General features: G+C 54.8%; 1 long non-coding RNA gene across 1 annotated transcript; it reads right to left on the bottom strand.

Moving 5' to 3' along the window:
* Positions 1 to 6944: 6944 nt before the first annotated feature.
* Positions 6945 to 23095, bottom strand: LOC141579719 (uncharacterized). The gene is made up of 3 exons (XR_012511572.1): positions 22748 to 23095; positions 14048 to 14262; positions 6945 to 13942 (listed from the first exon to the last, which is right to left on the bottom strand). It is a non-coding gene; the product is annotated as an uncharacterized LOC141579719 (long non-coding RNA).
* Between the last annotated feature and the right edge of the window lie 2918 nt (positions 23096 to 26013).

Genomic DNA, 26013 nt, shown 5'->3' with positions numbered 1-26013 from the left:
TGAGCCGGGCTCTTTGCTGAGACACTGACTGGGGTAGGTTTGGGCACAACTCCTGGAGGCGCTGTGTCCTTGTCCTGGATTTAAAATGTGGCAGAGGGAGCGTCTGGTCCCCAAAACACCGCACGATGTGTGATCTGTGTTTCTGTGACTCTCGGGTCTCTGTGCCTCGAGGTTCTGCCCCCCGGGCGGTAGTTGACACAGAGGGACGGGGCTCCTGCGTCTGTCCCAGCCCCCGTCCCCAGCGTTCCTCCAGGAGCCCTTCAAGGAGGGTGACAGGCAGCCCGTCCCTTCCGGAGCCGTCTGCTCTCCGCTGCTCAGTGATGTGTCCTAACACGTTCCTGGAACGCGTCCTCGCCATCTGTCCCGTGTGCTGGATTACCTACTGCGCGGGCTGGAATGAGGAGTCCCAATTTGCAATTGTAAATTGTCTTTTTTTCCCTTCTTTGCTTCATGCGGTGGCTCTGATGACACGTCAGGGGCTGTCATGGTTTGCAGCAAGTATGGCTTGCTTTCCAGGGGGCAGGAGACACACTCTCTGGAGTCCTCACCGTCCTGGGACCCACTCATGGGGCCGGGGTGGGCGGGGGATGCCAGGTGGGCAGGCTGGGAGGTGAGCCCCAGCTGACTCCCCACTGCCCTGGGCTCCAGGACGGGAACCAGATCGGCATCCACTCCGATGAGCTCACGTGTGCGGTGCGCTGAGAGCCACCGCCCAGGCCCCGGGCCTCCCGGCCTCCCTCGCTGCCCCGCCGGGGCCTGTCCACCAAGCCCACAGACACAGGGCTCCTTCGTGCGCAAGGCGGATCTTGCCACCTGTGCCTGCACATCCCCATGTTTTTCATCGCTGCCACAGGGCCCTGCATGCAGTGGCTCCCTCTGCCCTTCCCCATCTCTTCCCCCAGTGACACCAACTTGCTCCTGACTGGGCCCTGAACACGCCAGACACATGCTCTGCAGGCCTTTGCCCCGGTGGCTCCACTGCTAAATTCTGCCAGGCATTTAAAGAAGAATCATTACCAGGACTTTCAGAAACTCTTCCAAAAAATAGAAGATGAGGAAACACTTCCTGACAGTCTGCGAGGCCAGTGTGACCCTGATGCCAAAGCCGGGCAGAGACCCCTGTCTCAGCTCCGGCTGCCGAAAGAAATAGTGGGGATGGGGGAGCGGATAATGCAGACTTCACTCCTCGGGGTGCTGCAGGCCGGCCGGCTGAGGAGCTGGGTCTTCGTGGGCATCTCTTCCTGGTTTGCAGACGGCCACCTTCTTAGTGTGTCCTCGTGTGAGAGAGGCCGAGCTCTGGTCCCTCTTCCTCTTGCTGCAGGGGCACTCATCCCGTCCTGGGGCCCCACCCTCAAGCCCTCATCTCACTCTGATCGCCTCCCCCAGGCCCCACCTCTGCACCCCGTCACACTGGGGGTCAGGGCTGCAACGTAGGAATCCAGGGACACAGTTTAATACCCAGGGCACCACAATATGACACTGCAGGTCTCTGCCCCTCTGCCCGGATGGAACCTTCTTCCCCACACCTTCCTCAGGCTCAGCCCCCTCTCATTCAAACCCCACTCAGTGTCCCTGACTGCTGGACCTCACACAGCCGGCCCTGGCCCCAGGATGCGGCACTGCTGTGTGGTCGGTGGTCGCTGGAGGACGTTCCAGGGTCTCTGTCTCTCCCCTTTTACACCGAGCTCGCAGTGGGGTCTCTGTCTGCATGGCGTGGAGCAGGGTGGGGCGGCCGTGCCTTGCCTGGAATCGTCCCTAGTTCTTGCGTCTGTCAGCCCGGATGCACCAGCGTCCAGGCCACACCTGGGTCTGGTGCTCTGCCAACCGGTTACAAAGCCCTTTCGCGTCCACCTCTCCTGCTGCTCGTCTGGGTGGGGGTGGCCCTGCGACCAAGGTCCCAGAAGCACTCATGGATCTAATGCGCAGAGAAGGGAACGGAGGCTCTGGGAAGGGCAGTGACTCCCGAGGTCACACACATCAGTGCTTCCTGCTTCAGTGCACACACCTGCTGTTTCTGCCACGTTACGCTGTGTAGCGCAGGGACAGGAGTGGTGACAACAGACAGACAGACGGCCAGAGGTGGTGTCAGTGCCAGTCCCAGAGGAGGGTGAGTTTCGTGATGTGTGTGAAGCAAGGGGCACACGAGAGCTGCCACCCACTCAGTTAAGCCTCAGGGGCTTGAACTCGGGGCCAGGATCTGGGCACGTGGGGCCACAGGCCCACTGGCGAGGGGGCGTCTCTTTTGGGCCACATGAACGCCATCCTCCAGAGGAACCAGGAAACCTCTTACCCACGGCCAGGCCGGGGGCAGAAGCAAAGGCGAGGGCACCTGGTGCCCCTGGTGGGGGGAGGGCTTCGTCCCCGGCCAGGGGGAGCCTGGGCGAGCCAGGGTTACTCCCAGGCCCCTCGGGTGGAGGGTGGGGTCTGGGAGCCTGCAACCCCAGGAGCAATGACTTAGAGCCTGAGTCTTGGCCCGACGCCAAGGGCAAAGGCGAGACGGGCCGGGGAACCCGGAGCAGTTTGTCCAGCGGGGCCCGTGGGGTTCCTGAGCGTGAGGGTCTCTGTGTCCCTGACGGGATTCAAGGCAAGGCGCCCCTGCTCACTATAAGCCCCACTCCCCGCCCGACCCCCAGCTCCACGTGCCTTTGCCCAGTTCCCTTCCCGTCTGTCTCCCCCATTGACGCCCCCAGCATCTCCCACCCGCTCCCCACTTCCTCCTCCCACGTGTGCTTTCTGGGCCAGCGCTCTTATTTCAGCAAACACAGGACCCTCACGGTCTCCCCTGGGGTGAGAGCCACCAGAAATCTCACACGAAGGCAGCCTTCCCGACTGCAGCCGCCGACGAAAAGCAAAAATCGATAGGCTGTGCACAGGGCATGATTTAGCTCCCGAAACCCACGCATCCTTCTCCATCGTGTGCCATCACGGAGTTAATCTCAGCCCCGGGCGCTCCTGTCGCTCCTGCGCAGCCGCCTGTCTTCCCCCAGGTGGCGTCTCTCCTCCGGGGAAGGACGGGTCCGCACTGCCAGGCGGGGCAGAGGCTCCAGATGGGGCGTTGGGACCGACCGTGTGAGATCGGGGCAAAACCTCATGGGAAAAAACCTCCTTGTTTGTCTCTGATGAACTCGAGTCAGCGCTGGGAAGTGCGAGTCTCGAGCAGCACAGTGCAGCGCTCCACCACCCAGGCTCCCGCTCGGGCTCGTTTCAGAAGGATGCTCAAAAGAGGGAGTGTCGGCGGTGGACGGATCTGGTGTGAATCCTGGCCGGGCTGCTGGCCGGCGGGGTGACCTCAGACGTGCCGCTGGGGCGGCATCTCCTTTTCTGCAACGTGGGGATAAGCGGGGGTTGGACCGCATCCTGTGTGTGTGGCTTTAATTTTTTTATTATTTTAACAGCTTTACTGTGGTATAATTTCTGTGCAGTAAACTACGCGTATTTCAGAGGTGCAATTTGATGGATTTTGGTAGATGCATGGTAGCATCTGGCCCGTAGTAAGCGCTCAGTGAGCGGTGGGGATAAAGCAGAGCAGTTGCTTTGCTTCCTGGTATCTTCATGCGCACACTGGGAGCTAATTTTGCGGACCCTCCCTAGCCAGTGCCAAGGCGGTCTCTGCACGCGTTTTGGGCAATAATTCATTTCCAGTTCCATCTTAACAGCTTCCTCTTTGCTCTCATCCTGCCAGTCCTCCCCCTCCCTGCCCCCCGTACTCCCAGTTTACACTGGCTCGCTGAGTTTTGGGTACGTTTCGGGTGACACAATTTGGTAACGTGGGAGGGTCCAAGCCCTCTCCTGACCCTGCCCGATAGAGGGGGTCTGGCTTTTGCCTGCTGAGCCCAGGTCCCCCCAGACAGGCTGCCCGGGTCCCGTCTTTGTCACGCAGCTCAGGCAGAAGTGAGCGGATGCTGGCCCGGGGCTGCGTCTCTAAACACCTCCCTCCAGTGCTCAGTGGCTGACCTGATTTCCCCATTGCATTAGTTACGCCCAGAACATCCATGCCGCCCCCTCAGGCTTGCGTCCCAGCATGAGCAGTGGCCCAGGCCCGCGGGGGGTGGGGAGGGGGCCGCAGCAGCAGAGGGGCCAGGCTTCTGCCTGACGGTAGACGGAGACGCGCTTCCCCCAAACTTGAGGGGAAGGCCCCCTCTTCTCCTTGCTGGTGGCTGACAGTTGCCCCTCCCCCACCCAGCCCAACATTTAAAATTAGCCTCATTGAATGGGCAGCAGTGATTTCCTGGTGTTGCTGAGTCTCTTGGAGAGACGTGTTCGCACTCTGATTCCAGGAGGGGTGGGTGGGATTCCTGCGTTACAGGTGAGACTGGTCCATTTCTAAGTTGATGCCCGCAATTAGTTCAGATGGTTAGAAACACCCTTGCCCTTAATTAATCTTCTGAGCACTAGTCTTGCGCACACAAATGGGCCATCACTCGTCCACAGACAGTGGAGAATTGCACCTCCAGGTCCGGTCAGGTCCACGGCAGGTCGTGGGGCCGCAGGGGAGGACGGGCCCTGGGCCTTAGTGAGGTTCTGGGGTTCAGTGTCGGGGAGGGAGAGAGTCCCCAGCCCACTCCTCTGGGGTCCTGCCTCTTAAGCTGGGGGCCTTCTACTGTCACTTGTCTTTCAGTCGGGCTGAGGGAGCCACCCTTTGCCCGGGGACCTGGGCTGACCCTTTGTACGCAGGGCTGTTGACTGAAATAAAATGCACAACCTGAAAGTTGAAAGTTATGTTTTATTCGGCGGACTTTCTGAGGACTCAAACCAGGATGACAGCCTCTCAGATGGCTCTGAGGGACTGCTCCGAAGTGACAAGGGAGGAGCCAGGATCTATGAGTTTTTGTAACAAAGACCAGGTAGTCGGAACATCAAAAGATTACTGTTAATTAAAGAGAACCAACAGCTCAAGTTAAGGAATTAAGCGCTTTTCTATGTCTGGGAAGGTGCAAAGGTCTGGGCTCATTGAAGCCATTCCTTTGATGTGCACCTCGCTGTCCAGGGCCGGTGTCCTGTGCTCTCCCATCCTGAGTCCTCAGGGGGCACCGCTGGGGGTGGCAGCAGAGGGCGGGAGGGCTGCCTGCTTGTCTGCGCCCTGAGTTCCCTCTGCTCACCATTGGGGGGCGGTGTAGTGGCTGATGACTTGATGGCCGCAGCATCCTTTCTGTGCTGATATGGCTGCAGTATTTTGCCCTCAGAGGACCCAACATCTCCTCCGTCACGAGACAGCTTTCCTCATGGTTTCCTTTGTCATGTGCACATGTGCCTGTGTGTTTCCCAGAGAGCTTTGTGTAGGTGCTGCAACCGAGGTGTGACCGTTCATTCTCGTCTCTTTGTGGGTCTGTCCACCCTGCACACTGAGGGCAGCTCTGGGTCTTTCTTTGTGTCCCCAGGACTGCATATGAGGCTGGCCCTGGTTGGAATCGAAGGCTTGTTGCCAGAAAGAGAAAGAAAAATGCCATATGATATCACTTGTATGTGGAAGCCAAAAAAAAAAAAAAAAAAAAGACACAAATGAACTTATTTACAAAATGGAAACAGACTCACAGACAGAGAAAACGAACTCATGGTTACCGAGGGGAAGGGGGTGGGAAGGGACAAATTGGGAGTTCGAGAATTGCAGACACTAACTACTATATACACAATAGATAAACAACAAGGTCCTACTGTACAGCACAGGGAATTATATTCAATATCTTGTAGTAACCTATAATGAAAAAAGAATATAAAAACGAGTATCTGTGTGTGTACATACGACTGAAACATGCTGTACACCAGAAACTGACACAACATTGTAAACTGACTAGCCTTCAATTTAAAGAAAAGAGAAAAAACTGGGCTTTGAAATTCAAAGCCAGGTTATCTGGGCTACATCAAAATGAAAAACTTCTGTGCATCAAGAGATATTATCAACAGAATAGAAAGGTAGCCTAGTGGAGTGAAGAAAAATATTTGCAACTCATATATTGAATATGAAGTTAATATCCAGAATATATAAAGAACTCCCACAGCTCAACAACAACAAGAAAACAATCCAATTAAAAAAAATGGGCATGGGACCTAATTAAACTTACAAGCTTCTGCACAGCAAAGGAAACCATAAGTAAAACAAAACGACAACCTATGGAATGGGAGAAAATTTTTGCAAACGATGAAACTGACAAAGGCTTGATCTCCCAAATATATAAACAGCTCATACGACTTAATAAGAAAGAAACAAACAACCCAATCCAAAAATGGGCAGAAGACCTAAACAAGCAATTCTCCAAGGAAGACATACAAATGACCAATAGGCACATGAAAAAATGCTCAATATCACTAATTATCAGAGAAATGCAAATCAAAACTACAATGAGGTATCACCTCACCTCAGTCAGAATGGCCATCATTCAAAAGTCCATAAATGACAAATGCTGTAGAGGCTATGGAGAAAGGGGAACCCTCCTACACTGCTGGTGGGAATGCAGTTTGGTGCAGCCACTGTGGAAAACAGGATGGAGACTCCTTAAGACTAGGAATAGACTTACCATGTGACCCAGGAATCCCTCTCCTGGGCATATATCCAGAAGGAACCCTACTTCAGGATGACATCTGCACCCCAATGTTCATAGCAGCACTATTTACAATAGCCAAGATATGGAAACAGCCTAAATGCCCATCAACAGATGACTGGATAAAGAAGATGTGCTATATTTATACAATGGAGTACTACTCAGCCATAAAAATGACAACATAACACCATTTGCAGCAACATGGATGTCCCTGGAGAATGTCATTCTAAGTGAAGTAAGCCAGAAAGAGAAAGAAAAATATCATATGAGATCACTCATATGTGGAATCTTTAAAAAAAAAAAGAACATAAATACAAAATGGAAACAGACTCATAGACACAGAATACAAACTTGTGGTTGCCAAGGGGGTGGGGGGTGGGAAGGGACAGACTGGGATTTCAAAATTTGTAGGTACTGACAGGCATATGCAGAATAGATAAACAAGATTATACTGGGTAGCACAGGGAAATATATACAAGATCTTGTGGTAGCTCACAGAGAAAAAAAATGTGACAATGAAAATATGTATGTTCATGTATAACTGAAAAATTGTGCCTACGCTGGAATTTGACACAACATCATAAAATGACTGTAACAACAAAAAATGTTAAAAAAAAAAGGGCAAAGGACTTGAATAGAAAATATTTGCAAAGAAGATAGAGAAATGGCCAACAAGCACATGAAACGTCACTAATCATCAGGGAAACGCAGACCAAAGCCACAGTAAGATACCACCTCACACTGATTAGAATGGTTCCTATCAAAAACACACAAAAATACAGCAATACAGAAAACAACAAGTGCTGACGAAGACGTGGAGAAATGGGAGCTCTTGTGTGCAGGTGGTGGGAATGTGAAGTGGTAGCTGCCGTGAAAAACAATACAACGATTCCTCAAAAAATTAAAAATAGAACTACCTTGTGATCCAGCAATCCCACATCTGGGTATTTATCCAAAAGAATTGAGAGCAGGGTCTCGAGGAGATAGCTGTACACCTGTGTTCACAGCAGCAACATTCACAGTCACCAAAAGGTGGAAACAACCCAAGTGTCCATGGACGGATGAACATGTTGGATAAACACAATGTGGTCCATCCATACGGTGCAATATTATTCCACCTGAACAAGGAAGGAAATTCTGACACCTGCCACCACATGGAAGGACCTTGGGGACATTATGCCACGTGCAATAAGCCAGTCACAAAAGGACAAATATTGTATGAATCCATTTGTATGAGGTACATGGGAGTAGTCAAACTCAGAGACAGAAAGTGAGGGTGGTGGGGGCCAGGGCTGGGAGGAGGGTGAGTGGGGAGCCAGTGTTTAATGGGGACAGAGCTTCAGTTTTGCAGGAAGAGAGGGAGCGAGATGGTGGTGGTGGTTGCACCACAGTTTGGAGATGCTGGATGCCACTGAGCTGTGCCCTTAAAGCAGTTAAGACGGTAAATGTTATGGTACATAAATTTTATCACAATTAACAAAAGCCAAATTTCCTTGGCCAGTCAGCCTACCGGTGGGTTGCTGGCACCCACCCTGGACCCTGGGGCGGGGGCGAGAGTGGAGCCTGTCAGAGAGAACCAGAGCCAGGCAGCAGCTGAAGCGGTAAAATCAGATGGTATTTAGGGCTCTTGCCGTCGGGGAAAAGAGACCTCGGTGTAGAACTGGTCTCAGCTTGGAACACAACAAGGACAAATGGGAATTTATAGCTGAGGAGCGGGGAAGCGGTGGATGGAAGTGACCATGAGGAGATGTCAGGAGTAAGGCGGGGGGACTGGTGGTCAGGCATCACCTGGGGGTGGTGGGGGTTCTGTCTGAGTTGCTGTGGTGGAATTCCTGTTGCAGCGGATGATGCAAGCCCACGAGGATGATGCCAAGGTCAAAGCCTAGAGGGAGGGCAAGCCCTTATTGAAGGAGCGTCTTCACCAAGACTGAGGCCTGTGAAGGGGCTTCCTGATTTGCGGGCTGGGTCAGCCTAAACCTGCCGGCCTGCTGGGGAACGAGCCGCAGAAACAGGCGGGTCGGCATTCCGGCGGAAATGATGCTTCCTTTTGGCAACTGGTACTAAAGACACATTCCTCCCTCCTGCAGGACCCCGGGGTCTTCCCCCACCACCCCCCGGAGCGCATGCCTAACCGTGCTGGGCCCTGTGCGGTCAAGGTCAAGGGGACATTTTCCAGGAGCAAAGCTGGGCTTGGCCACCAGGAGCAAAGGCATGGGAAAGGCCGAGGGGTTCAGAAGGTCAAGGTAGCCGGTGCTCGGAGCCCATGGTAGCCGGGGATGCCCCCAGCCAGCTCCCTGACGGTGCACGTGAGTCCTTGTCCATTTTACTGCTATTAAGCCTACGGCAGCACACGGTTTACAAGTGACAGTGGAATATACAACAGTCCTGACTGTAAATTCCACACGGTCAGTGGATTCTTGCAGACTGCTTTTGTTGACTTCCGCCAAACCCTGTATCTGCCATCGCCAACCAACGCTTGCCACTGGCGAGTGGCTGTGGTTCTGACACGTGTGTCGGCACGTGCTTTCTTTTCTTCTTCTTTCTTTTTTCATGTTGCTCAGTAAGACGAAAAGGGGAACCACAGAGACTTACGCCTGGTCTTCACCAGTCTGCCGATGACGTGAGCAGGGCCTGGCAGGTACCTGGAGCTCAGGAGCTGCAGGGAGTGAGACTGTGAATGAGGTCACGGGGCTGAGGCACTCCCGCCGGTGCGGGGCTGCGGGCCGTCAGTGCTGGTGCCCGTACTGGTGTTACTGCTACTGCTCGCGAGGCTCCTGCAGACGGGGGCTGGTGCTGGTCGGTCAGTTCCTAGGCTCTGGGGTGGCAGTGGGGACCACCTCCTGGGGCTGCTGTAACGAGGCACCATAAACTGGGTGGCTTAAAAAAACAGAACTTATTTTTTCTCAGTTCTAGTGGCTGGAAGTCCACGATCAAGGCGTCATCAGGGCCATGCTCCCTCTGGAACCTGTAGGGGACTCCTTCCTCGTCTTCCCCAGCCTCCTGTGGTTTGCTGGCAATCCGCATGTTCCCGGCTTGTGGACGCACCACACCCATCTCTGCCTCCGCCTTCACACGGCCTCTTCCCTCTGTGTCTCTGTGTCTTCACATGGCGTTTCCCTCTTCCTGTGAAGACACCAGTCACAGTGGAGTCGGGCCACCAGTACGGCTTCGTCTTAACTAATTACTTCTGCAGTGACCGTATTTCCGAATAAGGTCACATCCTGAGATACTGGGGGTTAGAACTTCAACATATGAATCTTTGGGGGACACAATTCACCTCCATAAAAGACTGAGAGTGGAGAGCTGAGAGTGGAGTGTCATCATCCTTCATGCATCCATCCGTCTACCATCCACCTATCCTTCATCTATCCATCTGTCTGTCTATTCAACTACCTGCATCCATATTCATCTCTCTATCCACATCCAACCACCCATCCATCCATCCATCCATCCATCCATCCATCCATCCATCCATCATCTGTCATCCGTCCATCCATCCATCCATCATCTGTCATCCGTCCATCCATCCATCCATCGGTTCTGACGTATTGATTGAGTGCCTTCCATGCTCCAGGCATTGTCCTCGGTGCTGGGAATCCAGTGATTCACAGGGCGGATGTGGCTCCTGTCTTCCTGGATCTCTGGGTCTACCAGGCAGGAAGAGTCTGCACAACTCATCACGGGATTGATGGGTCAGTTGCTCACACGGTGAGAAGCGTGATGAGGGAAGCACAGGCCCGGGGGCGGGGAGTAGCCGCCTCTCCCCGCAGGCCCGGCCTGGGACGGTCACCAGGCTCCTCGACTCCCACGCTCACCTCTGTGAGGTTCACCACTCTCTTCTCCAGCACGGCTCCGTCTCTCCTGGGGCTGGGAATGCAGACTCCGGGCATCCTAGGGCCTCCCAGGGCAAAGCTTGGCACGAGTGGGCCCAGACGGACCCTAAAGTTGACAGTGGGAAGTGACACGGCAGGCAACGCAGGGGAGCAGCCGGGGCCAGCGCTGTCCGCGGCCCAGACGGCTCAGGGGCTCTGCCTTAGGCCGCTTTCTTGGGGGCTGGGCAGCCCCGCACCTGTGTTTAGCTCCTGCCTCTTCTTTCACTTCCTGGTCTCATTTTCCTCATCTGAAAAATGGGATGACATTAGTTCCTGTCTTGTACGTTTATGGTGAGGGTGGAACGACGAACGACTGCAGACGCGCCAGGCAGACACAGGAAACGGGGGCGAGGGAGCTGCAGGCGTTGGCCTCGGGCACCCTAGCTGGGCGGCACCCTCTTAGACCCCGGGTCCAAGGGCCTGCAGTGGCTGTGCTCTGTCCACGATGGATGCTCCAGCGGGTGAGAACGTAACTCCTTTGCAGGCAGGAGGAGACAGTGCGGAGGGTGAGGAGCGAGAGGAGGTTTAGCTCTGCTCTCGGCCTCTTCAAGTGTCTCCTGTTTCCAGGTTGGAGGCAGCAGTTCAGAGAGGAAAGCCGGGGGCAGCTCCCAGGCCCCTGCAAGGCGCGGCGGCTGGGGTGACTGCGGGGCTGCTGAGGCTTGCTGGCAGGATTCAGTCAGGAGGGGGCTCCTCGGCAGGAGGGAAGGGGTGGGTGAGCCAGGTGGGCTGCTAGGAAGGAAGGCAGGATGCACGTCTGGGTTATTTCTCCAGTTAACCCAGCAGGCCAGAGACCCCTGCCCCTCCCCGCGACCCTCTCTGCAAGGTGTGGCCTGCACAACCAGCACTGCCTCGGAGTCACTCACCCCAGAGGCTAGCCCGGCACTGCCCGGGGCTGGACCTGCCAGCCCGGGCTCTGAACACCCCTCCAGGGGCTGAGACACGACAGCCCCTGCCGCCTTCAGCTTCCAACGCGCAACTTGGAATGAAGACGGCACGACCCCGCCACGGCCGGAGCGAACAGGGAAGCGAGGCCGGCAACCCTGACGGTGAAGCAAGAGACCTGTGCTGAGGACCCGGGTCCTGGGAGGAGCTGTGGGCAGCCCTGCCTGCAGCCCTCAGGCCGCTAGGCCACACGCCAGCCTCGGGGACCCGCCTGGGCCCCCGGTGAGCAGAGCCCGGGTGCAGACGCCCTCCTGGAGCAGCGGGCCCGGGGCCTCTGGCCGCACTGGGCCCCATCAGGACGGGCGCTCCGGGCTGATCCCCGCTTGCCGTTATCAGATGTAAGGTGCTCTTCATGCCTGTCTCCCTCAGCACTTCTCTTCCCCCTGCGCCTTCATCTCAGTCGTGTGGTGGGTTCCAGCCTACACGCAGGAGGGGTCAGAGCAGGCCCCGGCTTCTCGCACGAAACTCCTCCGGTTAGTGACAGACTAGGCGATGTGGGACGCTGGGGCCGATGGGGTCTGTCTGGCAGCCTGGCCTTCCGGCCTCGGCTCCCTGTCCCACGTCCAGGGCTCTGCGCGTCCGCGTTCACCTGTCCTGCTGGTTAGCTCGTGCTTTTCTTTACATCAGCTTCTACCGACTCCTCCCCACCTCCCCTCTTCCACTTAGCCTCGTCCTCAGCAGCGCCCTTGAAATCACAGGACTGACCAAGTAACAGTAATATAATAGTGATAGTATTAATAGTGATAGTACATATTATGTGCTCTTTCTAACACGTGTTAAAATAAATCTTCAGATTTTAAAATAAAAGCGTTCAGTGGGGACCACCTAAAATCTCCTTCGGGATCAGCAGGGACATGTACCCCAGCCTTTGGGAGACCCTGCTGGGGGCAGCCCTGCGGCAACAGCACGTAGGGACGGGGGCAGGAAAGCAGGGCTCTCGAGACACCGGACGTGGTACCTTGTCGGGTGCCCCTGGCAGCCTCTGCTCCACACACAGAGCAGCAGGGGAGTTGGAAGAAGATGCAATCCTGGTTCCTGCCCCCAGGAACTCACACTTGAGTTTGGGAGGCACTCTTCAGAAACTGAAGTGTTTGGCACAAGACGGCTTATAAATAAATGCTGAATTGTTGCTGCAATTCAGAGGAGAAGGCGTCCTTGAGCAAACTAGAGTGGCTGAGAACACGGACGTCTGGGATGAGAGTTTGACGCCAGCCTCTTATGCTTGCTGTCTACCCTGAGCACATCGTTGACCCTTCTCAAGCCTTACTTTCCCATCTGCAAAGCAGGTGGAGGAGGAAAAAACAAAATCCTTTCCTTTACCCTCTTATGTTCAGTGACAGGGCCTGCAAATTAAACTGACAAAAAGATAAATTAAGAGGAGAAAAGGCTTAACATGCATGCACGTGGGTGCTTCCCAGAAAAGAAGTGAAAACCTCAAGAGGCAGATAGACCCATGCTTAACACTTTTAATTTGACAAAGGCTGATACATTGTGGAGAAGAGACTAGGAAAAGGAAAAGGGGGTTTGGACTTCCGGGGTGGTTAAGCTGTGGGAAGGCACTGGGGTATGTATGGTATTTAGTAATGTTGTGCAGACTCAAGCTGTCTTGTGTAAGAGTTGTCCCCAGAGTCCTTCTTTCCTTCCTGATATGAGAGACGGACCCCTTTAAAACTAGAAATTTCCTGTACAAGAGGGAGATTTTTGTCCTGCTTTTAGGCAGGAGGAGGGACAGCACACAGCTCCTCCTGGGTTTCTGCTGGTTAATGGCCTTCAGCTCAAAACAATGCCAATCCTCTCCCAAAGCAGCATCTCTCGGGGTGACATGTCCTAATCCTTTCACGGGGATGAGTCTCTTCCCCACGGGGAGATGTGGGGACCAGGGGAGCAGAGACATTCACACAGGAGACCTGCCGCACAGCAGCCCAGCCCTGGATGCTCTCTCTAGGGACTGTGTGGCCTTCTCACTCGGGCCGGGCTCAGGGGTCAAGGGTCAGGGTCACGGCCTTCCCAGAGGCTCTTCAGACAGGGAGCTCTCCCCACTGGGAGAGCCCTCAGGAGAGCATCTGAGGGTGATGTTGAAACTTGCAAGGGGTCTTTTCCTCATTCTGAGCTTCAGCCCTTGGTCATTTAGGGCTGCTGGCCTCACCCTCGGCTCTGGGGAAGAGTTGGCTTTGGCAACCTGGGAGCAGCTCAGAAAGCCCTTCAGACATTGGAACAGGTGTGGCCTCTGGGATTGGGTCCTGGAGGAGTGGAGCTGGTGCACTGGGCACCAGAGCCTCCCCCAGGGGGAAACATGGGGTGACTTCTTACCGTGGGTGGGAATTGTGTCTGGTGATGTACCAGTTAGGTTCGGGAGGGCTGGCTGCTGTAGCGAGTGAGTCCTGACATCACCGGTGACTTCACACAGGCTTGCTGTTGTTTTCCCCGTATAACCACCCGGCGTGGGTGGTGCTGGCCAGTGGCGGCTCTCCTCCACAGGGTGATTCAGGGCCCCAGCTCCTCAGCCTCCGGGCCGCACTCCCCGGGTCTGGGGTTCTTCACTGGTTTTTGTGTCTTGGACACATTAGGAAGCCTGATGAAGTCTGTAGACCCCTGTCAAAATAAGGTTTTAAAATGAACAATGTGAAATGTGTAATCTTAAAAAGGAAGTAAATGATGATGGAATGTAGTTATCAAAATATTCAAAAACAAATTTACCGTAGTGTCCTCAATTTTTTTTTTTTTTATTAACACGTCAAACCACGGCAGCCGGTCTAGTGGCTCCAAAGCCCTGAAGCAGCGAGGAGTGAAGTAGTTCACGCATCTGTGATCGCTCCATCGTGATGTGGAGACACCTGTGAGTTCAGTTTGAGACGGAGCCGTGGGTCTGCTCATGGGCTGCCGCGTGTGTAACTGGGGGAGGTTCTGTGTGTCTGCGGGAGGATAGTGAAAATAAGCATGTAATTTACTTCCCACCCAAATTCATGGCCCCTGGGCTGCAAATCCAGCCCTAAGCCCTCCCCATTGTCTGCACCTTTCAGCAGAAGTGAGAGGAAAGAAAGCTGAGACCACTCTCAACAGCATTTTCCTGGAAGCGATAGGTGCACATTCTGTTGGGAAGTCATGATGACACGGCCACCCTACATGCAAGTCCGGCTGCTGCAGGTGACAACCTTGAGGCTGGAGCAGACGACACACAGCCCTATTGACCTGTGCCTTCCTCTCCTGCCTGCGGGGAGAGTACACATTTTTACTCAACACTTGATAACATGCCAGGAATTTTGTCTTACTTCTGGCCGTGATGGCAGTGAGAATGGCATTAATAGTGTTTCAATATATTTGTGTGTCTTTCTCTTCCATTATTCAGTCACGTCTCCAAATTGACTAGTTTTTGACTTAATAGCATCACTATGGGTTGAATTGCGTCCTCCAAAAGGATACCTTCCAAGTGCCTGTGAATACAATCTTATTTGGAAACAGGGTCCTTGCAGATGTAAATCAAGTTAAGATGGGGTCATTAGGGTGGGCCTTGATGAATATGTCTGGTATCTTGGTTTGGTAGGACCACCAAAGCAAAATACCCCAGACTGTGGCTTAGATAACAGAAAGTTATTTTCTCACAATTCTGGAGGCTGGAAGTCCAAGATCAAGTTTCCTGTGGGGTTTGGTTTGTGGTGAAGTCTACCTTCCTAGCTTGCGTACGGCCACCTTCTCTCTGAGTCTTCACGTGGCTTTTCTTCTGAGCACCGGTGGAGAGTGAGAGATCTCTCCCCCTTCTTAGAAGGCCACCAGTCTTACCAGACTAGGGCCCCACCCTTATGACCTCATTGAACACTTCCTAAAGACCTCATCTCCAAATACAGTTGCATTGGGGGTTAGGGCTTCGACATAGCGATTTTGGGAGACACATTTCCATAGCAGCCAGTATCCTTCTAAGTAGAGGAAAGTGCCATGTGAGGACAGAGACGTAAGGGAGACGCCATGTGATGACAGGAAGAGACATGGGTGATGTACCTGTGAGCCAGGGAACACCAAAGGTCGATACCATCACCAAGATCCAGGATTCTATCCAGAACCTCAGAGGGTGCACTGCCCTGCCAACGCCATGCCGGGGACCTCTAGCTGCCAGAATCGTAGGAGTGTAAATTTCTTTGTTTTAGGCTACTCAGCTGGTGTTACTTTGTTACACAGCAGCCCTAGGAAATGAACACGTTCATGAACTGACTATTAGGATACTCTGTAGATGGGACTGTGTTTTGCCTCAGCCTCATTTCCTTAACAAACACTTACTGAAATGTGCCAGGTTTGGGGATTATAAGAATGGGTGGGACAGTCTTTCTCATAAAGCTTGTCCTCTGGTTTTCACACCCAAGTCAGTAGGCAATGCCGGGAGAGTGTCATAATTGCAGCAGGCAGACCAAGCGTGAATAGCCCCAGAAGCCCCAGGAGGGTGCCTGGCACGTTCCGGCTGGGGTGACTAGTGAGAGGAGCCTCTGGGGGGGCACAAGGTCAGGGGAGAGTTTCTCCAGGAAGGTGAGACTGGGGCTCAGACCAGAAGGTGAGAGAGAGTGTGAGACGTGACAAGGACTGAGGGCTCCCCGGCATGGGGCGTGGAGTGCCAGCATGGGACTAGGGAGCAGACACGAAGCCACAGAGGTCAGGAGGAGCCACTTCATGGGGGACCTTGTAGGCTGAGGCAAACCAAGGCAAGCCAAGGATCCTACCCACAGAAAATGGGAGAAGTCGATCATTACCATGATTTAATGTCCTCCCATGCTTTAAATCACTGACGGTTAAAGCCGGTTAATGAAAACTGGTTATTTCGTGACCCATTCACCTGTCCTCATCCGGCCTAACCAAGGAGAGTGTAAGCTCCTCGTGGGTTCCCACCTCTCCTCCACCTTAGAAGGAACCTTGCATATTGAGAGTGGCCCCTGCCCAATGGACAAAGCAGAAACGCCTCCTGGTGTCTCTGGGTTCCTCACCTGCAGAGCCTGAGGCAAGGGCTTCCCGGCAGGAAGGCTGACTGAGACTATGTTCACAGGCAGCAGGAGGGTGGATCAATGGGAGGGGAGTAGAAGGATGGGGGTGGAAATCAATAAAGGATTCACTGTTGACCCAGTTACCACTGTGGGCAACTGGATCTCAGTTCAGCTGGGGACTCTCTGAGGAATTTTGTAGAAGAGTGCACTTCAGAATTGTTCTCCAAAGGGTGCAAGATAGATGCATTTATTCACCGACTCCTAATCTCCCTAATTTGAGGTTGGTCCTGCACGTGGGACATTCTGCAGCGCTGGCGGAAGCTGTGGTGCGGAAAGGCAGGGAATCAAGGCGGCAGAGGCGTGAGGTGAGAGCCCGGCAGTGTGCACAGAGCTGTCCAGGAGAGCAGTGCTGAAAGCCGATGGGCCACGGCGACGTCTGCTTCAGTCCCCTGCCTGACTTTACATTCCAGGTAGGACTCTCAAGAAAAATCTCAAGCCCTAGGGATTTGTGAAACTCAGCTAGCTTTACTGCTGAGCTGGTCCTAAAATCCATCATCTCTTCCCTCCATCACTCATTATGGATTTCTCCCGGCCTGTGCTGATAACTGGCTCTACTTACTGGTCTGGAAGCAACAAGGAAAAGCATCACCTTATGGGGCAGGATAACAGGAAGCCTTGTCTTTTCATAGTCACCAGTTTAGAGAAGCTTCCTCTCCTCTAGAAAAGGGGAGGAAGCTTCTTGTTCCCACCTGGAGTGTTCAGAGGGTAAGGCTCAAGATTCTCAGATGCATTCACCCAAATATCTCACCCCTTGACCCAGGGTCCCACTCCTTCTCTATCAGCCCTTCACATGAGCCTTGGACACCTGTCAAGGCTGTGAATTCAGAGTCTTTTGTAGTTTTCCCACCCTTATATTTAATTACAGCTTTCAGCACCATCTTCCCTCTGGCTGCAGGAGATGACAGTGACTTTAAATGCTGCCATGGAGGCATTTTGGCTTTGACTGCATACCCTTAGCTGATAATTGGCTGCTCTGAGCTTGTCATTCTCTTCCAACCAGTCTAAGGCAGTTAATAAAAAGCCAGTGAACTCTCCAACCTTCTAACTACCACTGCTTCCACGCACTTCAAGGGCTGGCTACCACCTGGAGCAAGGCTTTCCTTTCACCTGCCCCCCACCCCACGCACTGCAGGGGAGAGTTTTGACAGCTCTGATGCTGCTGCTCACCAGGGATTATTGTCACTCTGTTTATCCCCAGGAATGGGGTCTTTGTTGCTGTCGTACAGGGAACAAGGCAGTTCCAGGATTCCGTCCTGAGGGTCAGCTTTCTAAGTTTGGCTTGGATTCCACAGAAGCAGAGCCTGAGGCAAGGGGCTGGGTGCTTTAATGGGGATGTGCTCCCAGGGAGCAGGAGAGCGGTAGTGTGGGTGGTATAGGGCAGGAGGAAGGCTCAGGGAAAGGATTTGCCATGGAGATGATTACCGCTGTGTTCAACTGAGCTGCAGTCCCACGGGGACCCTGTAAGCACCGTGCAGAAAGCCTCTCATTATTGTATCCATGAAGGAAGTGAGGCTGGGCCGTTTATCCACCAACTCCCACAGCCTGTGTTTTCAGGGTGCTTCTGAGGTTGTTAATCTTCCCCACACCTCTGGGCTGTGCCTGTGCAAGGGCAGCGGGGCCTCCATCATTTCCGGGAACGTCGTGATGCAGAAGAAGCCGTGATGCAGTGTGCGCCAGGTGTGGGAACTGTCCACGGCCACGGTGCTGAAGCCAGGGGGGCCGCGGGGCTGAGGAGTGGAATACCACCATGTCCCACACCCACAGACAGATTCAGATCCAGAATGCTTCCCAAACTCTTCAGGGCCTCATCAGCCTCAAACCCTGCCTTCCATACTCCATGCATTTGTTCCAAAAACCTAATTTTCTTTACCTACTCTCTGGACACTTCAGCTAACCTCCTGTATCCCTGTGGATTTACTTAATGGGGGCACACAGCATCTGTGCCAGGAGAGCAGGGGGCAGCGCACCAGCTGAGTGCCTGGTGACAACTTGTTTGTCAGCTCTTGTTTGCGCAGGAAAAAACCAGACAACCAGCTGTTGCACTGGTGCGTGGAGAAACATCCTGTTGCTCTCTGTTTTTGTATTTTGGTCGAGTAGTCTGCTAGAACCTCAGGGGGTGTCAGGTCAGGACATCATAATCTCTGGCGGGGATAAATAGTGCCTGCCCCATTTTTCTCAGTTTGGGCTCCTGGAAACAAATGTCAGCTGTTTCATCAAAAACAAAGGTCCCCTGTGGGACAGTTTGAACGGCTCACCTATGAAGGGCATTACTTTTCCTCCCACTTCTGAAGTCCGCCCTAGTTTTCTCTTCTGCTGGCTGCCCCCTTGAGTTATGGGTCTCCCCAGCCATAAAAGAGACATAATGTTCACCTTTCATGAGTGAGAAAACCAGGAGCACTTGCCAAGGGCTTCATACGGCTCTCTGACAAATGTGCCATGGCTTTGACCTTGCTATCTGCAGAAGCCCCATCAGAGGGGACCGAGCATCCCAGCTGTGGGAGGATGTGAGGACTGTGGAGGTGGAGGGGAAGCTAGTGAGCAGGTGGTCCCCTGGGGTGTGACCTCCGGAGCATCTCGGGGGCAGTCGGTCATGGTTTTCACACTCTAGAGTCCCGAGGGTACCAGTGAGGAAATACAAGGCGACACAAGTTTTGAGGATATAAATAATTGCCAGATTGTCTTAGACTTTTCTGAGATCTCAGACCCGAGGTGATTTCCCCAGTGGGCAGTGGGAGGAGAGTGTGTGCTGGGGGCAGACCTGGATTTGAATCTTGGCTGCCCATTTGTCAAGTGGTGTGACCTTGAGCAAGTTATTAAGCCTCTCTGAGCGCCGGCTTCTTCATCTGAACAAAGGGCACAACATTCTTCAGCTCACAGAGTTGTCATGGGGATAAATGAGGGGACACAGGCAGCACACTGGCCCTGCCCTGCGGAGGGCACAGAGCCCAGCACTCAGTGGAAGTTTCCTCCTTTCCCTCTCCCTCGTTGTAGGGAGAAGCGCATGGCTCCGCTGCCTGGAAAGCACAAGGGTTCGGGAAAGATGGGCCACACCATCGTCTGCTGACCTCCGGGCACTCTGAAGGGTGATTAAAATGATGGCTTCAGATGTTGGAAGCACCAGGAGCTGCCTCTTTGATCTGTCTGCTTTAAAAATCCTATCCTTACAGTAGACTCACTTTAGGCTTTTTGGTTCTGCAGGATTTCCTAATCCCTTTTAAATAAAGATCAAAAAGGAGCCAGCTCTTGGCAGCATCACCCCTTCCTGCTGGTCAGTACCCTGTAGAGGTTTGGGTTGAAAGTCCTAGTAACTAGCTGGTGAGAACTGAGAATACTGTCTCTGGGCACCAAACTGGTTGGAAAACTTGGTCACCTGGTGGCAGATCCCACCCTGATCCATCTCCTCCTGAGTTTCTGAAATAATAGTTGCAAATGCTTCTATGTGCCAAGTACAGTTTGACATGCATTAACCCATTTTATATGCAGCAACCCATTTACTCCTCACAACAATCTGTAAGGTAGGTGACCACTATTATCAGCCCATTTTACAGACTGGAAGTCTGAGGCTCAGAGAGGCGCAATGAGGGTGAACGGCAGAGCCGGGGTTTGGGCTCCAGAGTCCATGTGCATATCCACATTGGCTGCAATGCCGAGGACTTAACTAGTGGTAAGTTCTCAACCCTACAGGTTTGCGATTCCCTTTGCAAGGAATGTGTCCTTTCCCCCGGGTTCAGAGGCTCCACTAACAGTGCTGTCTGGGCGTTAGGCACATTTCTGGGGAACACGTTCCCCACAGCATCCGGGGAGACTTGGGGAGTGAATACGGAGCAACCCACAGCTTCCGACACCAGTAGCTCTGGCGGCCTGACCACCCACTGTGGTTGTATCACAGTTGGCAGGAAACATCTGCTCATTTAGCCCAAGTGTCAGCTGTAGGTTAAACACGGAACTGAGAAGCACTATCTCTAACCTTAAAACAGGGCAGAAAGGCAGAGTGAGTCAAGCCTCTGGGAGGTGAGCTCTGCCAGGGGACCGAGGGGTCAGCCCTGGGCTGACAGTCTGCTGGACAGCAGACACGAGAGGAGGCCCAGCGAGGTGAACAGGCCACTAGCCAACCCCCACGTGTGGACCAGGCTTGGTTTCTCCCCATTTTCTTGTTCTGCTTATTTTTTATTCCTGTATTAAGATGATTTTTGACTCTGAAGGTCAGAGCACCCTTGGGGGGAAGACAACAAGCTTCTGGGTGTGATTCCATCTCCCCTCCCCGTGTCCACTCTGGGTGGTCCTCAGACCCTGTTCCCTGGTGCCTAACAGAAGAGAAGAGAAGGAAGACCCACTGGGTCCACTGGCGCTCGGTCCAGGTGGAACCCAGTCCATCTGGAAAAGAATAAAGACCAGGAACAAAAAAAGCACGTGCAGTATCCAGTCCCATTTCTGTAAAAACAAACGTGGGAACTATTGGAAGGAGGCGCTCCAAGGAACCACCGTGATTGTTCTCAGGGACAGGTTCCGCCAGACAGCGGAGAGGTGGGCGAGTTGAAGGGTTTAATCTCTGCTCCATTTTTAAAATGATCTAAAGCAAACATGTTATTTTAGTAATAAGGATAAAATGAAGAGAAAAGCCAGCTTGCTTCCCTCGGGTAGAGACAGTGACAGAGGGACGGGCCCCTTGGCTCTGCCGCCCGGGCTCCTTGCCCCTTCAGCCCGTGGGGACCGCCGGCCACATCCTCTGCGGCCTGGCTCCCGCATCTGGGAAGTGAGGGAACGGCGCCTTGTCCGGAGACTCACGGAAGGGCCACGGGGACGCCGCGGCCGAACAGTTGCGGGGGCGCGCGCTCTGGTTACCGTCACAGCTGTTCTCCGCCAGAAGCGTCGCTCGGGGGTGAAGTCTGTGACAATCTTGCTGGTTCACTTCTCGGTGAAACTCGAGGGGCAAATCCCCGTCTTCCTTTACTAGGGAGCGTGTCCTTCCTTCTCGTGGAAGTGGGTCCGGGGGCCGCGGCGGAGAGGAGACGCCGGCCCGTCCTGGGGCCATCCTGAGGCCGCGTCGGCTGTGTCTCAGAGGCCGGCGCCGGGACTGGACGCTGCAAGCCCAGCTGAGGAAGAGGACGTAGGTGTCCCTGCCCGAGCCTCTGGGAACAAAGTTTGTGTGTGTTTTGGGGAGGTGGGGTCGACCAACATGACTCTGAGGCCCAGGGAGCACCCGTGAGCAGGCATGCCACCGAGGTCAGGGGACGCCGGCCCTGGTGCCACCCGGGAACGCCCGCCCCTGCGCCTTCCCAGAAGACCGGGGCGGTGCGAGTCCGCAATCTGGGTCCCCACTTCCCGTGGCCGTCACTTATCCCCACCTCTGACAGGGAGGCTCATTATCACATTCCTGCTGTCGAGCCATCTTCAGCTTTCTGCACGCAGGCCTTCAACAGCCAGGCCCCCGCCGGCCTCCAGCGTCCGTCTATTTGGCCCGAAGCAGTGAAACATCTGAGCTGCCAGGGACCTTGTAAGAACAGTGAGAACTGCTCTGTGAGCTTTTTTTTTTTAATCCAAAAACAAAACCAAAAATCAAAAAGACCCACAGGAAACCAAACCTTTCAAGTGATTTCCCTTTCCTCGAGAAGCCTGCTGGAGGTCCCGCCCCCGCCCCCCGCTGTCTCTTCTGGAGCTCGTGCAACACGCTCCCAAGACCCAAGCGAAGCTCCCGGGAGGCGACGGCTTTAAAACCAGAGAACACGGCGGTGCCTTTGTCCAGAGGCTCATCAGAGGCCTCCATTGCTGCGTCATCTTAACTTTAGGGCCTAGCATTCCTTGAGCTCTGAGTTTTAAAGCAGCTTGTGCCAAAAAGAATCCTGTGTGTCTCACGCGCGCGTGTGTCGGACAGGTGGCCATGTGACTTTTCTGATGTGTCCTTGGATTGAGTATCAGTTAGAATCACCCCCTCAGCCCACCCCTGCGGTGTGTGGAGCAAAGTCCACACGCTCAGGGCAGAGGCAACGCTACAGAGGAAAAGCGTCACTGACCCGGGGGCCGAGGAGCGGAAACGAAGGGCTCCCGCGAAGGGAAGGTGCGTCAGTCGGCCCCCGGGTCTGCAGTTCGCTCAGACTCGAACGCTCATTTCTTGTTTGAGGTTAAGACGTACAACACGTTCTGTAGAGGTTCTGCCTCGAATCCTTTCTCCAAACCGGGCGGAGCGGCACACTCTCAATTAAAAGCACCTGACTGAACGTATTAAAGATTCTCCGCAGCACCACACTTCATCCTGCAAAGTCCACGCTCTCTGGCCCGTAGGAGGGGGTGCCGGGAGCTCTGGCTCCCCTGAGTTGGTTATCTACGCTGCCTACCGAAATGCCCAAGTTAGTGTCTCAAGTCAACACCTGTCTCTTACCTCATGGTGTCCGTGGGTCAGAGGTCTGGGCTGGGTGCTCCGCTGAGGGTCCCACGAGGCTGCCACCAGAGTGTCGGCCGGGGCCTGTCCCCTTCTGGAGCTCGGACTCCTCTCCTGAGCGCATTTGCCGTTGTCAGATTCCTGTTCCTCGTGGTTGTAGGATTCAGGTCCTCCTTTCCCAGCTGTCGGCAAGGGCTGCTCTCGGCTCCGAGGGGCCGCTCGCGCTCCGTGCCGCCTGCTCCAGCGGCGGCCCCTGGCCTGCGTGGGTGTTTGCGTCCTTCCGGGCCCTCAGGGGCGTGTCTTCCCGAGCCCTCTTGTCTTGGACTTCAGATCCCCTTTCAGAGCTCACCCGGGTAGGGCAGGCCCGTGGAGGAAACTTCCTTCTGACGAATGCTGGTGGTTAGGGGCCCTAATCTCATCTCCAGCTTCCCTTTTGTAACGTGACATAATCCAGGGGATCTCCCCGCGTACGCAGGTCTCTCCATAGTCGGAGGAGGGCGTTATACGAGGCCGTGTGTCAGTGGGGTCCCCCTTAGAGTTCTGCGGCTGATCCACTTCAGGGGCCCCTGGCGGGCTGGCCATGGTGGGGGGGGGGACGTTGCCTGCACGTGGAGGCAGCACCTCGTGTGGGGTCGTGCAAGGTCAGATCCCCCCAGAGTTCCTCTCCGATGCAGCCTGAGCTGTGGGCCTCCCACCGCACCTCTGGCTTCCGAGTCTGTCAGGGGTGAGTCCGTGCACGCCTGTGTGCGCCTGCTGTGAGCTCTGCCTCCGGGATCTTGACGGGGAGGCCTCACTGTGTGGGCGGGGGCTCAGCATGGACTCCTGGGGGGCTGGAGGTTACAGGGGAGGCTCAGAGGAAGGCTCCCTCTGAGGCGTGGCTGGAACCAGTCTGGAGGCGTGGGTGATGTGCGTCCAGGAGAGAGGAGGGCGACAGCTGAAAAGTTGCCGAGGCGGGAGGAGTGTGGAGGGTAGACAGGGGGCCCGGCCTCCTCGGGGTGTGTGGGAGGCTCCCCAGCCCAGGGTCTCTGCCTCTGTTGCAGGACCTGGCTGTGACCCCCGGGCTCTCCTTCTTGGATAACCCTCCCTGTGGTGTTTCACGCACCAGCCTCTGACCTCGTGGCCCCTCTGCTGGGCTCAGAAAGTTTCTCTTAAAGACCTTTGGTAACTCAGCACTTAAAAGGGTGGCCCTCCCAGCCTGGCACAGGTTCAAGTCTGTAACAGCGAAGGTTCGTCCTGTGCCTGGAGGTTGAGGAAGAGAACAGGATGCCAGAGGAAGCGGTTGCCATGGAAACCCAGATGCTACGAGTCCGTGAAGGGTCAGCAGCCCTGCAGGCCTCGATCCCGGCATGACCTGCCCTCGGCTGGACGGTGGTGGGCGCCGCGGGGCCCTGGGGGCGGGGGCGGGAGGCGCCCTGCTGCGGGGTGGGGCTCTGCGGTCAGCAAGCTGTGCGCGGTGGGTTTTGGAGGCACGCTCAGCCTCGCCGGTGGAGGCCCAGGCCTTCCTCCTGTTTCCGAGCCTCCCCTGGAGAGCTCAGCTGAGCACAGGATGGAGAGTCCTGTCTCAGAGCCATTCACTCAGTTCCAAAGAAGTGAGGTTACTCTAATCCCAGAAGACGTTTTGACTTGCCCCGTGAGTCAGCCTTGCCTGATGGGGGCAAAGTCGGCGGCCCCTTGTGCCTTGTTACCTTTGGTGTGGTGGGGGGAGGTGAGGGAGGGAAGGGATCCTTCCTCCTTGCCTGGCACCAGTGTTTCCAGCATCCTTCCTGGCTTGGGGAGCTTCTCATTAATAATAGGTAGTAGTTTACAAATAACAGCAGAGTGGAGGCAGGGACACAGTGCACACATGATGTCCGTCGCAGACGGTGACGGCGCAGACCTGTCGGTTTGTGGCCAGGTCAAGCAAACGAGGTCACACGTGGCCAGGTAGCTCCACCTGGCTCCCTTAGAACCTCAGTAACTAATTCTTGTCCAACAAATGGAACGAGACGGACGGAGATCCTCACGGTCTGAATCCAGCCTCAAACACTGGCCGTATCCAAGAAAACACCACGGCGTTTAGGGGGAAGACAGCCCGGACGCTCCCCGGCCCCGCCGCGAGCCCGGCCGAGTGCTGGAGCCTGCCGTGGAGCTGGCAGCGCTCTGCAGGGGGGAGGCAGGGGCGTCTTCAGTGCGAGTCTCCAGGCAGTTTCACGGCGGGGGGCCGACACCACGGCGCTCCTGGCATTTGAAGACCCCATGTGAGTGCACGGAGCCCTGAGGATGCAGATGTCCCCGTGGATGGCAGGTACAACATGTCAGGCCACCGAGTGTCTCCTGAGCCCTGGCGGGAGGTCCCAGGAGGAGTGGGCAGGGTCTGCCGCAGGTTGCGCCCAGTCACGGCTCCAGCAAAGACACCCGGGCTGGGTGCTGGTCCGGGCCTCCCAGGGCCTCCGGGGGAGGTGGGACGTTGGGTGAGGGGTCCCTGGTCCGGGTCCTTCACCAAAGAGACTGAGAACCAGTAAGTTTCAGAGTCCAGACTTGGACCCAGGACCATCTGCCCTTAGAGCCTGTCAGCTTGGCTGGATGCACGGGGGATGGATGGGCAGGTGAGTGTGTTTAGGCTGGAGGGCACCGTCTGGCTGACACCTGGCAGGTGTACAGCCTGGGGGACTGAGATGGGTCGAGACCCACGAAGCCTTTGAGTGTCAGACAAGGGAATTTCCAGCAAAGTTCTCTCTGGGTCTCAGGATGAAGGAAAACTCCTTTGCCCTTCAGGGGAAATGCTTTTTGTTTTTGGGTGGCTCCTAAGCACTTGTTAGAGTCATCCTAACTGAAGCGATGCCTCCTGGTGCCGTGGTCCACAGGTGTCAGCGCTGTAACTGCACTGACTTTTCATACGTGTCAAACTCTGCGGTGACCAGCCTTGCTCCATCTCGGGCCACTCCTGTGCCCTTGTTTCCAACTTGGAAAGGAGCCCTTTGGGAAACGGTGATTCTGCTTCCCTTTGTGTGCGTGTGCATGTGCGTGTGTGTTTATTTTGGGGGGGGGGGACTAAGGCCAGGAGGCTTGGGAGCGAAGCCTGCGGTCAGCAGGCAGGTGCGGTCAGCAGCTCCCCCTCCCCATTGCTGCCCCGTGGGACAGCTGCTTAATATATTTTTTCCAAAGCTGAATAAATGGGTCTTTACAGAAACTTGTTAGGGGGGTAAACCACAGGTGAAAAATCAAACACTTAGAGAAATCATTTAATGTTTGTGTTTATACCGTACGTGAAAATCCTAGCTTGCTTG

This window comes from Camelus bactrianus, chromosome 13 (assembly GCF_048773025.1).
Source record: "Camelus bactrianus isolate YW-2024 breed Bactrian camel chromosome 13, ASM4877302v1, whole genome shotgun sequence".
NCBI classification, from domain to species: domain Eukaryota; kingdom Metazoa; phylum Chordata; class Mammalia; order Artiodactyla; family Camelidae; genus Camelus; species Camelus bactrianus.
This window is presented reverse-complemented; position numbering and strand designations above follow the sequence as displayed.